Source organism: Pan paniscus, chromosome 1, assembly GCF_029289425.2.
Source record: "Pan paniscus chromosome 1, NHGRI_mPanPan1-v2.0_pri, whole genome shotgun sequence".
NCBI classification, from domain to species: Eukaryota; Metazoa; Chordata; class Mammalia; order Primates; family Hominidae; genus Pan; species Pan paniscus.
Window position 1 is genome coordinate 87,238,616 of NC_073249.2, and position 13,771 is coordinate 87,252,386.

Consider the following 13,771-nt stretch of genomic DNA (forward strand, 5'->3'; position numbering starts at 1 on the left):
TCCAATTAAATAAATATTTTGTTTTATTTTATTTTATTTTTTGAGAAACAGAATCTTACTTTGTCACCCAGGCTGGAGTGCAGTAGTACAATCACATCTCACCTCAGCCTCAACCTTCCAGGCTCAAGCAATCTTCTTGCCTCACCCTCCTGAGTAGCTGAGACTACAGATGCATGACACCACATCTGACTATTTTTTTTTTTTGGTATCTTTTGTAGAGATGGGGTCTCACTATGTTGCCCAGGCTGGTCTTGAACTCCTGGGCTCAAGTGATGCTCCCACCTCAGCCTCCCAAAGAGCTGGGATTACAAGCATGAGCCACTGTACCCCACCTAAAATTAAAAATATATATATAAATACAAATTGAGATTGCTTTGCTCTTAAAAATTGTTCCTGACAGTAGGACAGCCTTCCTTCAGGAGAAAATTTGGAATACAAAAGAAAAGAATGCTAATTTGAGATGGTGTTTCCCTTTTTTTATGAGAAATAAAAAGTAATGTATGGCCAGGGTATAATATAAGACAGGTCTAGGAAAGAGCAAACGCTTCAATGACCAGGATGTGTTGTTTAAAAGGAACAGTCAAACCATCAGCAATTTCTAATGTTTTGTTTCTTAACTTTGAGATGTAATGTCCCAAAAGGAAAAAAAAAAATTGCCCTTCTTGGTTAGCATGAGTTGTACTTATTTTCTGTGAAGTCCGTAGGAAATCATTGCTGCTCTCAATGATGAGTAAACTGAATTGCAAAGGGAGTACCTGCCCCACCCGACTCCCTCATAATCTTCTCTCCAGAAAGTATAGCTACTTTCTCTTCCTCCAGGAGCTGACAGGAACTGAGTGGAAGAGAGCCAGCATCTGAGCAAAGCCAGAGGCATTTCCCTTGAATGCTTACGAAGAGACTAAGAAAAAAAATCCCTCCCCGTTAGCTGGAATTACAATATCCCAAGGAACAGTGGCCATAGGGCCACTCAATGGACAGATTTTGAAGGCAGAGGCTGCAAGAGAACAGAGAACTGAGGGAAGAGGGGAGTGTGTGGATGAGATTAATTGAACAGTCTGGACTCTGAAAATCCATTTGGTAGCTGCTCTTGACGCAATCTTTGGGGAAGTACCAGTCTAAGGTGCATGTAGATCCTGTACCAGGGTTCCAAACTATCTCAGGGTCAAAATGGCTGGCAGGCCGGCTGTTGCAGTATCAGTGGCTGGATGGTTTTTGAAAGTGTATTATAATGCTGCAGGATTCCACAAACTGGGGTTAATGCCAGATGATACCATATATAAGGATGAAGAAGTAAGAGAAGCCATAAGAAGCCCTCCTGTGAACCTTTATAATAACAGGATGTTTCACATCGATTGCACTGGACCTGACTATGAGGCAGCAGATCACGCCTAAAGAACAGTGGACCAAATATGACAGGATAAATTCTACCTTGAACCCTATCTGAAAGCGGTTACTCGGGAGAGAAAAGAGAGAAAAGAATGGGCAAAGAAGTAATCATGCAGTTGAAATCTATGGATGCAGCTGTCCTCAAAGTATTTTTATGAAGATGTTGGTTAAAGCCAAAACATAATTTAATAATTATTTAGGCTGGGCGCAGTGGCTCACACCTGTAATACCAGCACTTTGGGAGGCCGAGGCGGGTGGATCACCTGAAGTCAAGAGTTCAAGATCAGCCTGGCCAACATAGCGAAACCCTGTCTCTACTTAAAAAAATACAAAAATTAGTTGGGCGTGGTGGCAGGCAATTGTAATCCCAGCTACTCGGGAGACTGAGGTAGGAGAATCGCTTGAACCTGGGAGGCGAAAGTTGCAGTGAGCCGAGATCGCACCACTGCACTCCAGCCTGGGTGACAGAGTGAGACTCTGTCTCAGAAAAAAAAAAAAAGAAAGAAAGAAAAGAAAAGAAAAGTATTTAGTCTGCACGTTTTCCTTTAAATAAATACCTATAGTAAAAACAACAGCAACAACAACGAAAAACTGTCTCAAATGAATCCAATATGTACCCCAACTTCACCAAGTTGGTTGATGTTTGTTTTTATTTTTGGCCTCCTGAGATCACTGTATTTTATTATCCAGATAAAATAATTCCAATTACGGCCGGGCGCGGTGGCTCACGCCTGTAATCCCAGCACTTTGGGAGGCCGAGGCGGGCGGATCACGAGGTCAGGAGATCGAGACCATCCTGGCTAACACGGTGAAACCCCGTCTCTACTAAAAATACAAAAAAAAATTAGCCAGACGTGGTGGTGGGCGCCTGTAGTCCCAGCTACTCGCGAGGCTGAGGCAGGAGAATGGCGTGAACCCGAGAAGCGGAGCTTGCAGTGAGCCGAGATTGTGCCACTGCACTCCAGCCTGGACGACAGAGCGAGACTCCATCTCAAAAAAATAAAATAATTCCAATTTCATGTCTTTGGATTCCCCACAAGCAGAAAATCAGGTAATCACTTGATTGTCTCTGTACCCAAGGAACAAAATCTTTAATATACAGAGCGGTTTGGCCCCTTCTTATTTCCACACACTAGTCTGTGAATACTGTCTTTACATCACCCAAAGAACTGTTGAATTGCTTCCCCAAACAAAAGATGAATTCTCTCTGGAGCTATAAAATGCAGCTTGTAAAACTGTAGTATTTTTGCAATCTGCGACTACCACCCAGAAACCATTTTAAAATGACAAAGATTTTCTGCTTTCTTTTTTTTTTTTTTTTTTTTTTTTTTTTGAGACAGAGTTTCACTCTTGTTGCCCAGGCTGGAGTGCAATGGCGCAATCTCGGCTCACTGCAACCTTTGCCTCCCCGGTTCAAGTGATTCTCCTGCCTCAGCCTCCCAAGTAGCTGGGATTACCGGCATGCACCACCATGCCCAGCTAATTTTGTATTTTTAGTAGAGATGGGGTTTCTCCATGTTGGTCAGGCTGGTCTCGAACTCTCAACCTCAGATGATCCGCCCACCTCGGCCCCCCAAAGTGGTGGGATTACAGGTGTTAGCCACTGCCACTGGTGTTTTCTGGTTTCTTATTCAGAGATTATAGTCAGGATCTTAATGATCTCATGTAGAATATTTCTTTTTAAAATTTGGTACAGTTTATTATGAACAATGTCTTTGTATGAGAAAAATATAATAATCATATGTAATACAAATTCTGTAGGCAAGGAAGAAAAGTATGTTATCCGGCAGGCTCAGGCTGGACTTTTTTTCTTTTTTTTTTTTGAGATGGAACCGGGCTCTGTCACCCAGACTGGAGATCAGTGCTGAAATCTAGGTTCACTGAAACCTCCACCTCCCAGGTTCAAGCGATTCTCCTGCCTCAGCCTCCCGAGTAGCTGGGATTACAGGCACCTGCCACAACACCCAGCTAAGTTTTGTATTTTTAGTAGAGACAGAGTTTCCTCATGTTGCCCAGGCTGGTCTTGAACTCCTGACCTCAAAGGATCCACTTGCCTCAGCCTCCCAAAGTGCTGGGATTGCAGGCATGAGTCACCACCCTTGGTTCAGGCTGGGCTTTTAATTCTGCTGTTCACCCAGTGTGGTCAGGCAAACCTGCCCTCTCCTGTACGTGAGCTTTGAGCATTTGTTGGGCTGTTCTAACAGAGATCATAGTTGCCATACTTACCTTCATTGAGAACTGTATTTTTCCATAAAGAGAGTGCTGCTTCAAGTTAGGAAGGAACTTCAGAAGGGCTTAATATGAAGTGATGCAAGAATAAGAAAAGGCCTCTCAGTTCAGGCAACTGAAAGTTTGAGAATCAGAGTCATTGAATTCATATGCTCTGAGATCAGTCATTATTAGCCTGTATGTGTGGTTTTTGTTTTCCTGTACAACCTAGAAAATTAATCTTTGGTCATGTTCCTGGAACTCAAAGAAATATCATGAGCAATGAGTTAAATATGTATTTTATCTAAGAAATGTAGTCTACCTATTATATGGGGCATGTGTATGTGAGGCACATATGCAAAATTATTCAGCTTTGTTGAAGCCAGTAGTGAAAAGCATAATTAAAGAGAGATTTAAGTCTTGAAATTCTGGTGACACAGGGGATAGGCTGCTTGAATTCGGCCACAAAACCTTATTTCTGACATATTAAACAAACAGATTAAGAAACAATTGGCCCATATAGGCCCACGTCTATGTTAACAGTAAAATATTCCTTATGAATTAATCATCAGTCAACTTAGAGTTTTGCATCCAAGTAAGAATCCCCTTTTACCTATTCATACAGCTATAAACTACAAGCGAAATTAAGATCTTGTTATCTGTGGAAGGAAAAGATATTGTTAAAATCTCAGACAAAAATCCACCCCCCCATTTTCATTTAAACATGAAAGCAAAGTTGTATTAAGGAGGTTAAAAATTATATATAATAATATTTATATGAAATAAAAATATTGATGGTGGCAGTATTATTTTTCCTCCACAATATCAAAGGGTAGAGAATATAGTCTATATTTAATTATTCCTTGACAAGCTTAATAACCTAAATTTTTTTTTTTTTTTGAGACAAAGTGTCACTCTGTCACCCAGGCTGGAGTACAGTGGCACAATCTCAGCTTCCTGCAACCTCTGCCTTCTGGGTTCAAACAATTCTCCTGCCTCAGCCTCCTGAGTAGCTGGGATTACAAGTGTGCACCACCAAGCCCAGCTGATTTTTTGTATTTTTAGTAGAGATGGGGTTTCACCATGTTGCCCAGACTGCTCTCAAACTCCTGACCTCAAGGGATCCACCCACCTCGGCCTCCAAAGTGCAGGGATTACAGATGTAAGCCACCGTGCCCGACCACCTAATGAAAAAAATAATAACAGTAATAATAGAAAAAAAGCAAAAAGCATTCAAAACTATGTTTCTGGATCCACTGTAGATGACATATTTTTCCACAGTTGCAAGTAAAAATGAGTTTTCCAAATGTAAAATTGTTAGAAACAAAAAGTATGGGCATGCTAAAAAAAAATCCTGCTATGAGGGAGGTTCCTTACATCAAAAATGGTCAGGATGAGTTAGGCGCTAACCCCAAATGATGAGAAAAATGGACATAACATTGAAGGGAAGATGTTTTGAAATGCTCAACTTGCAGCCCAACATAAGAAGAGAAATTTGGATGACGATGAGAACAAAAGGGAGGGAAAGACACCTCACAGGTGTTTCATGTGAATAAGCTCATTTAGTCTTCACAGCAATTTTATAATGTAAATATAATTATTATCTCTATGTTACAAAAGAGGAAACCAAGTCTTGTAAAGTTTAAGCAGCTTACTAAGGTCATATCGTTACTGTGTGAGGAAGTCTCTCCAACTTGGAGAGTGCAAGGGAGAGTCATACAAGTCCCTGGAACACTCCAACTTGTCTTTCTATTTTCATTTCCAAGCTGCCTCCTTTGCCTGGTCCTGAAATCTCTAATTCTCTCTCTCCCTCTCTCTCTCTCTCGCTCTCTCTCTGTTTCTCTCTCTCTCTCTCACACACACACACACACACACATTTGGCATCTCACCTCTTTTACCCTAATTAAACTTGGCCTTTGTCAGCAGGCAACTGGTTCTGATGCTCTGTCAATGAAGATAATGGAGAAATATGGTATTTTTTCTTTTTTTTTTTTTTGGAGTCGGAGTCTTGCTCTGTCACTAGGCTGGAGTGCAGTAGCACTCTCGGCTCACTGCAACCTCTGCCTCCTGGGTTCAAGCGATTCTTCTGCCTCAGCCTCCCGAGTAGCTGGGATTACAGGTGCGTGCCACCACGCCCAGCTAATTTTTGTATTTTTAGTAGAGATGGGGTTTCACCATGTTGGCCAGGCTGGTCTTCTGCTGACCTCGTGATCCACCCGCCTCAGCCTCCCAAAGTGCAGGGATTACAGGTGTGAGCCACCGCACCTGGCCGAAATATGGCATTAAAATGGAAACTTCTGTTCCTTAACCCCAGACTCTCTATGTCCACTTGTGATATAAACCAATGTAGCAACATAACCAGCCCTTGCCATATCTTCCCTACTGCTTAAGGGTTAGCCAATTAGCTGATTTCCCTTGCCTGTTTCTTTGGGAACAAAGAAAACAATTGTGTCATGTACATGAACAGACACATGAACAAGTAGGTGGAAGCCATTTTGAATGGTAGAATTTCAGTTTGCCAAAACCATAAAAGTGACTCACACCACCACTTTCAGGCAGCCTAGTTCAGGGGCTATAGCTCCATATGTTATTTATCATCAGACCCAACCTCCAAATTCTCTTTCTTGGCTATAATGCAAAGTCAGATGCTTAGGCCTTTGATGAATGTGCAGCAATAATAAGAAGGGAGTGCTGGCCGGGTGCAGTGGCTCTTGCCTGTAATCCCAACACTTTGGGAGGCCAAGGGTGGGAGGATCACTTGAGCCTAGGAGTTTGAGACCAGCCTGGGCAACATGGCAAGACCCTGTCTCTACATAAAATACAAAAAAAAAAAAATTAGCCAGGCGTGGTCGTGCATGCCTGTAGTCCCAGCTACTAGGGAGGCTGAGGTGGGAGAATCACTTGAGCCCAGGAGGTCGAGGCTGCATGAGCCATCAGCATGCCACTGCACTCCAGCCTAGGCAACAGAGCAAGATCGTATAAATAAATAAATAGAAAGAAAGAAAGAAAGAAAGAAAGAAAGAAAGAAAGAAAGAAAGAAAGAAAGAAAGAGTGCTGCCGGGAGTGGTGGCTCACCCCTGTAATCCCAGCACTTTGGGAGGTTGAGGCGGGCAGATCACCTGAGGTTGGGAGTTCAAGACCAGCCTGACCAACATGGTGAAACCCCATCTCCACTACAAATACAAAAGAGTTAGCTGGGCATGGTAGTGGGCGCCTGTAATCCCAGCTACTCGGGAGGCTGAGGCAGGAGAATCGCTTGAAGCCGGGAGGTGGAGGTTGCGGTGAGCCGAGATCACACCACTGCACTACAGCCTGGGCGACAGAGCAAGACTGTCTCAAAAAAAAAAAAAAAACTAAAAAAAAAAGACGTGGTTCAGAGGCGAGGAGTATAATTTTTTTAGCTCTCTTATTCCCTGGCAGAAATAATGTAGCCTTCTTATTATAACACATGTCCTTTTAGCTGTAAGATAAATAAGATGAGGTCACTGCTTTTACAGATCTCACATGCAAAGGGAAGAAACAGAGAAATGTTATTTAGTGTTAAGAATTTATAAATATTCACAAAATTTGTTGGAAACATCAAGGAAGGAATAGTTGATTCAGCCCAGAGACCACAGGTTTACATAGATGTGGATACATGGGCTGATTCTTAAAGGATGAGTAGATACTTGCCAAGCAATGATACACAGAGATGGAGGAAGTAACTGCTATTGAAAACAGATATTGGAACACTCGGTCTGAAATCCAGGCAGGTGTTGGGGAGGAGTGGGCAGGGCATATGGAGCTACTGAAGAATTTCAAGAAGTGAAGGAATCTGATCAAAATTTTTAATTCTCTTGGCAGCGTGGAGCCTGAAGGCAGGAAGATCACTGTAATAGTTTAAGTAAGAGATTATGATGGTCCAAAATATGCTGATGGGCCATGCATGGTGGCTCACACCTGTAATCCTAGCACTTTGGGAGGCTGAGACGGGAGGATTGCTTGAGGCCAAGAGTTCGAGACCATCCTGGTCAAAATAGTGAGGGTCCATCTCTATTATTAATATATATAGAGAGAGAGCTGATGATGAGTATGAAGTTCAGGAAATAAATGTAAGAGATATTTAAGATTTAGGATGGGAAAGGCTTACTGATTGCATGTTGACAGTGAGGGAGGAGGAGAACTAAATGGCTTTCATGTTTCTGACTTAGGTCACTGAGTAGATGGGTTATTACCTGAAAAAAGAATATAGTCAAGGTAGGTTTTGAGATATCTCCTTGGCTAATGAACAATTCTCCCTTCTGTAAGAACAGCCCCCTCTCAAAAGGAAAAGTGCACAATAGTCTTTGTACAATGTGGATCAATATCTGTCATAGTTTATTGGTCTAGCATGGACACTTAAACACACTGTGCCAATTAAAGATTCTCTTCTGGGAATTTGTGATTGGGCCTACAGAAAGTCACTTTTGAGGCTGGGCGCAGTGGCTCATGCCTGTAATCCCAGCACTTTGGGAGGCTGAGGTGGGCAGATCACAAGGTCAGGAGTTCAAGACCAGCCTGGCCAACATGGTGAAACCCCGTCTCTACTAAAAATACCAAAATTAGCTAGGCGTTGTGGCGGATGCCTGTAATCCCAGCTATTCAGGAGGCTGAGGCAGGAGAATCATTTGAACCTGGGAGGTGGAGGTTGCAGTGAACCGAGATCGAGCCATTGCACTCCAGCCTATGGGCAACAAGAACGAAACTCCGTCTAAAAAGAAAAAAAAAAGCCACTTTTCAAATGGGGCTAGAATTTTAACTGCCCGTGCAGTGGACAGTCATATCCCACTGGTAGATGGGGAAGCAGAGAAAAGACAACAGCAGCAGCAGGAAGAAGAAGGGGGCGGAGGAGGAAGAGAGGGAGAGACAGCCTAATAAAGCACAAAGCAGGTATTGCCCAAAAGAAAAGCAGAGACTAAGAGGTAAAGCAAGAAAAGAATAAGGAGAGTACTGGCAGCTTCCCAGTTTCTGGATCCAGTCCCTGCATGAGATCTGACTGCATAGCTACTCTTATATTCCATAAACTCAACTGTGTCCTAATTATAAGTTTTTTGTTTTGTTTTGTTTTGTTTTTGTCTATTCATTTCAGCTAGCATGAGTTTCTGTTACTGCCAATACAGGAATAAAGACAAAAAAGTGGGGTTTGGGATATGGAGATTTGAGGTATTCACAGGACTACTAAGTGAAAACATCTAGTAGGCCCTTAGATATATATATGGGTGGCTGGGCACAGTGGCACACACCTGTAATCCCAGCAGTTTGGGAGGCTGAGGTGGGTGGATCACCTGAGGTCAGGAGTTCAAGACCAGCCTGGCCAACACAGTGAAACCCTGTCTCTACTACAAATACAAAAATTAGCCGGGTATGGTGGCACATGCATGTAATCCCAGCTACTTGGGAGGCTGAGGCAGGAGAATTGGTTGAACCTGGGAGACGGAGGTTGCAGTGAGCCAAGATCGTGCTACTGAACTTCAGCCTGGGTGACAGAGCAAGACTCCGTTTCAACAAGAAAAAAAAAAAATATATATATATATGTATATATATATGTGTGTATATAAATATGTATATATATGTGTGTATATATATGTGTGTATATATATGTGTGTGTGTATATGTGTGTGTGTGTGCATATGTGTGTGTGTGTGTGTATATATATATATATATTCCACAAAAGTGGGGATTGGCTGGCATGAAATATTTGTCTGTGTTTGGCATATATAAGTGGAATTTGAAAGAGAAAGGCTGTGTGGTCATCTAGATAGAGCATAAGGAGATAAGAAATATAAGCTATCTAGACACTAAAATGATTTTAGAGGAAAGTTAAAGGACTTGTTATTTTCTTTTTTTTTTTTTTTCAGACGGATTCTTGCTCTGTTGCCCAGGCTGGAGTGCAGTGGTGCAATCTTGGCTCACTGCAACCTCTGCCTTCCAGGTTTAAGCAATTCTCTGCCTCAGCCTCCAGAGTAGCTGGGATTATAGGCGCGTGCCACCACACCTGGCTAATTTTTTGTATTTTTTTTTTTTTAGTAGAGACGGGGTTTCACCATCTTGGCCAGGCTGGTCTTGAACTCCTGACCTCGTGATCCACCCGCCTCGGCCTCCCAAAGTGCTGGGATTACAGGCGTGAGCCACCGCGCCTGGCCAGGACTTGTTATTTTCAAGGAAACAGAAATAATCCTTTGGGTATCGTAGTTAAAACGGAATTTTCCCTAACTCTCAGACTTAGTATGATTAAGACATATACATTATAATTAATACTATTAAGTAATGAGTAATGGCAGACATTAGTAAAAAGAAAACCTCCATGTGCCAATCTGACATAGTATAATATTTATTCCATGAATAATATTTATTCATGCTCAGTGTCTTCCATTTCCTCTTAGGAAAAACCAGCTACCAGTGGAAAATTATCACCTACTTCATAGAATGCAGAAATTTAGGATGTAATACAACCAACTCTTTGCTGTAGAAATCAGAAATGAGCCTGGGCAATATAGTGAGACCCTGTCTCTACAAAAAAATTTAAAAATTAGTTGTGCATGGTGGCACGTGCCTGTGGTCCCAGCTACTCAGGAGGCTGCAGTGAGCTGTGATGGTGCCACTGCACCCCACAGAGAGACCTTGTCTCAAAAACAAAAAACAAAAAACAAAACAAAGAGAGAAAAGGAAAGAAATGATTTCTTACTTTAGCTGCAAATGAGGATCAGAATGCCTCACTAAGTCAAAAGCTTTACCATAGCTCCTAAATCAGCAGTGGCCCTGAGATTTTTGTCACCAAACATATGTTAAGTATTAGTTGTCATGAAATTTTGTGTAATAAAAAGTTTATTTTTTAATTAAATGGTCTCTAGGACATATGTCAATTACTATGGTTCTTTGGACCATACTTGCTCCATCCTTTTCCTCTTAAAGTTACACATTTCTTGGCTGGGCATGGTGGCTCATGCCTGTAATCCCAGCACTTTGGGAGGCTGAGGTGAGTGGATTGATTGAGGTCAGGAGTTCGAGACCAGCCTGACCAACATGGTGAAACCCTCTCTCTACTAAAAATACAAAATTAGACTGGGTGTGGTGGCTCACACCTGTAATCCCAGCACTTTGGGAGGCCAAGGCGGGCAGATCACTTGAGGCCAGGAGTTTGAGATCAGCCTGGCCAACATGGTGAGACCCCTATCTCTACTAAAAATACAAAATAAAAAATTAGCCGGGCGTGGTGGTGCACACCTGTAGTCCCAGCTACTTGGGAGGCTGAGGTGGGAGAATTGCTTGAACCTGGGAGGTGGAGTTGCAGTGAGCCAAGATAGTGCCACTGCACTCCAGCCTAGGCGACAGAGTGAGACTCTGTCTCAAAAAAAAAAAAAAAAAGTATTATTTGCTATTTTGTCAGGGTGTATGCAGGTTCTTAGTAATTAGAGCTCTGTTTTCCCTTGCAAGCATAACCAAGAGATACAAAGGATAAAACAAAAAGTCCACTTCATGTTGCTTCCCCTAAAATAAGAAAATCCATTTAAATGAGTGTTAACAATTGTTAAATTATAAAAGGGATGAGGCTAGGTGCAGTGGCTCATGCCTATAATCCCAGCACTTTGGGAGGCTGAGGCAGGCGGATCACTTGAGGTCAGGAGTTTGAGACCAGCCCGCCCAATATGGTGAAACCCTGTCTCTACTAAAAATACAAAAATTAGTTGGGCATGATGGCGGGCACCTGTAATCCAGCTGCTCAGGAGGCTGAGGCAGGAGAATCGCTTGAACCTGGGAGGTGGAGGTTGCAGTGAGCTGAGACCACTGCCACAGGCACTCCAGCCTGGGCAATAGAGCAAGACTCTGTCTCAAAATAATAATAATAATAATAAAAGGGATGGGTTCAAGTGTATAGTCTAAGCTACTTTTTCATCAACTAGCTGTTCTGTGTTCTGAGGAACACCAACATCACACAAATTCTCAACAGATACTTTTAATACAAAGAGTCTTAATTGGGTCCTGGCAGGGAAATACAGTTATAAAAGACATTATATGAGACAATTGGGAAAAACTGAATATGGACTGTGCTATGGTTTGAGTGTGTCCCCCAGAATTCATGTGTTGGAAACTGGTGCCCAGAGTGGCAGTGTTGGGAGACAGGTTCTTTAAGAAGTGGTTAGGTCATAAAGAGGGACAGATGCTGCTCTCATGGGACTGACTGAATTCTCGAGGGAGTGAGTCCTTGTTCTCTGGAGACTATATTAGTTACGAGAGTGGGTTGTTATAAAAACAAGGCCACCCCTGGTCTTGCCCCTTCTACTTTTCTGTCGCATTATGATGTAGCTTGGAGCCTTCACCAGAACCCGATCTCATAATCTTGGACTTTCCAGCCTCCAGAATCATGAGATAAATAAATCTCTCTTCTTTATAAACTACTCAATCTTAGGTATTCAGTTATAGAAACAGAAAACAGAGTAAGACAGACTATATTAGGAATTTCTGTATCAGTGTTAAATTCTAAGTTTGTGATAAAGGTATTATGGTTATAGAGGACAATTTTATTCTTAGGAGAGTCATGCTGAAGTAATTAGAGGTCAACTGTCATGATATATGCAACTGTTAAATGGTTCAGAAAGAAGGTTATGTTTATTATTTATGTACATAAAGGGAGAGGGCCAGAGATTTAAAATATGTGACAAAATATTGACAGTAGATGAAGGGTATGTTGGCATCAACTTACTATCCTTCCAACTCTTCTGTGGGTTTAAATAGACCAAATAGACTCCCAACTTCTCTAAGAAAATTGGGGAAAAAGTATGCAGTACATCCAAAACATATTTAACCATAGAATATTTCTGGTTTACCCAGCCCCTCCAGGCCTCTCAATATTATACGGCATGCTAATGCTAATGTTCCAAGGATATACAGTTTGGGAAATGCTGTACTAAACACTAATAAGCACTTCTCCTCTAACTTCAACTTGTTCAATGACTGCTTAACTAAGCTTTGGCTTTCTTTTTTTTTTTTTTTTTGAGACGGAGTCTCACACTGTTGCCCAGACTGGACTGCAGTGGCACTATCTCGGCTCACTGCAAGCTCCGCCTCCCGGGTTCACGCCATTCTCCTGCCTCAGCCTCCCGAGTAGCTGGGACTACAGGTGCCCACCACCACCACGCCCGGCTAATTTTTTGTATTTTTAGTAGAGACGGGGTTTCACTGTGTTAGCCAGGATGGTCTCGATCTCCTGACCTCGTGATCAACCCGCCTTGGCCTCCCAAAGTGCTGGGATTACAGGTGTGAGCCACCATGCCTGGCCTAGCTTTGGCTTTCATTCTCACTCTGTTGCCCAGGCTGGACGGCAGTAGCGCCATTTCGGCTCACTGCAATCTCCACCTCCTGAGTTCGTTCTCCTAAGTGATTCTCCTGCCTTAGTCTCCTGAGTAGCTGTAACTACAGGCGCATGTCACCACGCCCAGCTAATTTTTGTATTTTTAGTAGAGACAGGGTTTTGCCATGTTGGCCAGGCTGGTCTTGAACTCCTGACCTCAAGTGATCCACCTACCTCGGCCTCCCAAGTGCTGAGATTACAGGCGCAAGCCACCGCGCCCAGCCTGATCCCTCTTTTCTTTAAAGGAGTGTGGTCTTAAAAATGTAAATGTTCTGATTATATAGCAGTAATTTTTTTTTTTTTTTTGAGACGGTCTCACTCTGACACCCAGGCTGGAGTATAGTGGCTCACTGCAACCTCTACCTCCTGGGTTCAAGCAAGTCTCCCACCTCAGTCTCCTGAGTAGTTGGGACCGCAGGCATGCGCCACTATGCCTCGCTAATTTTGGATTGTTTGGTATAGATGGGATTTCACTGTGTTGGCCAGGCTGGTCTTGAATTCCTGACCTCAAGTGATCTGTCCTCCTCGGCCTCCCAGAGTGCTGGGATTACAGCCATTAGCCACTGCCCAGCCTATAGCACTAATCTTTTGTTACTAGTCTAATAAATCTTTTCCAACAGAAACATCAATAACGTCTCATTGCTTTACAAAGTAATCTCAACTGAACAGGTGTTCAATGGTCCTTGTCATAGAGCCTCTTGCCAGGTCTGCACAACTCTGGAAGACATTTTATTTAGCTGGTATTTGAATATGCGGCCATCAGTCACCCACTTTCCTTTGAGCATTATTTTTATTTCATATGTAAAGATA

General features: G+C 42.6%; 1 pseudogene; it reads left to right on the forward strand.

Annotated features, from left to right (window-relative positions):
- The first annotated feature begins 1,058 nt into the window (after positions 1-1,058).
- Positions 1,059-3,707, forward strand: LOC134728779 (cytochrome b-c1 complex subunit 7-like; annotated as a pseudogene).
- Positions 3,708-13,771: the final 10,064 nt, after the last annotated feature.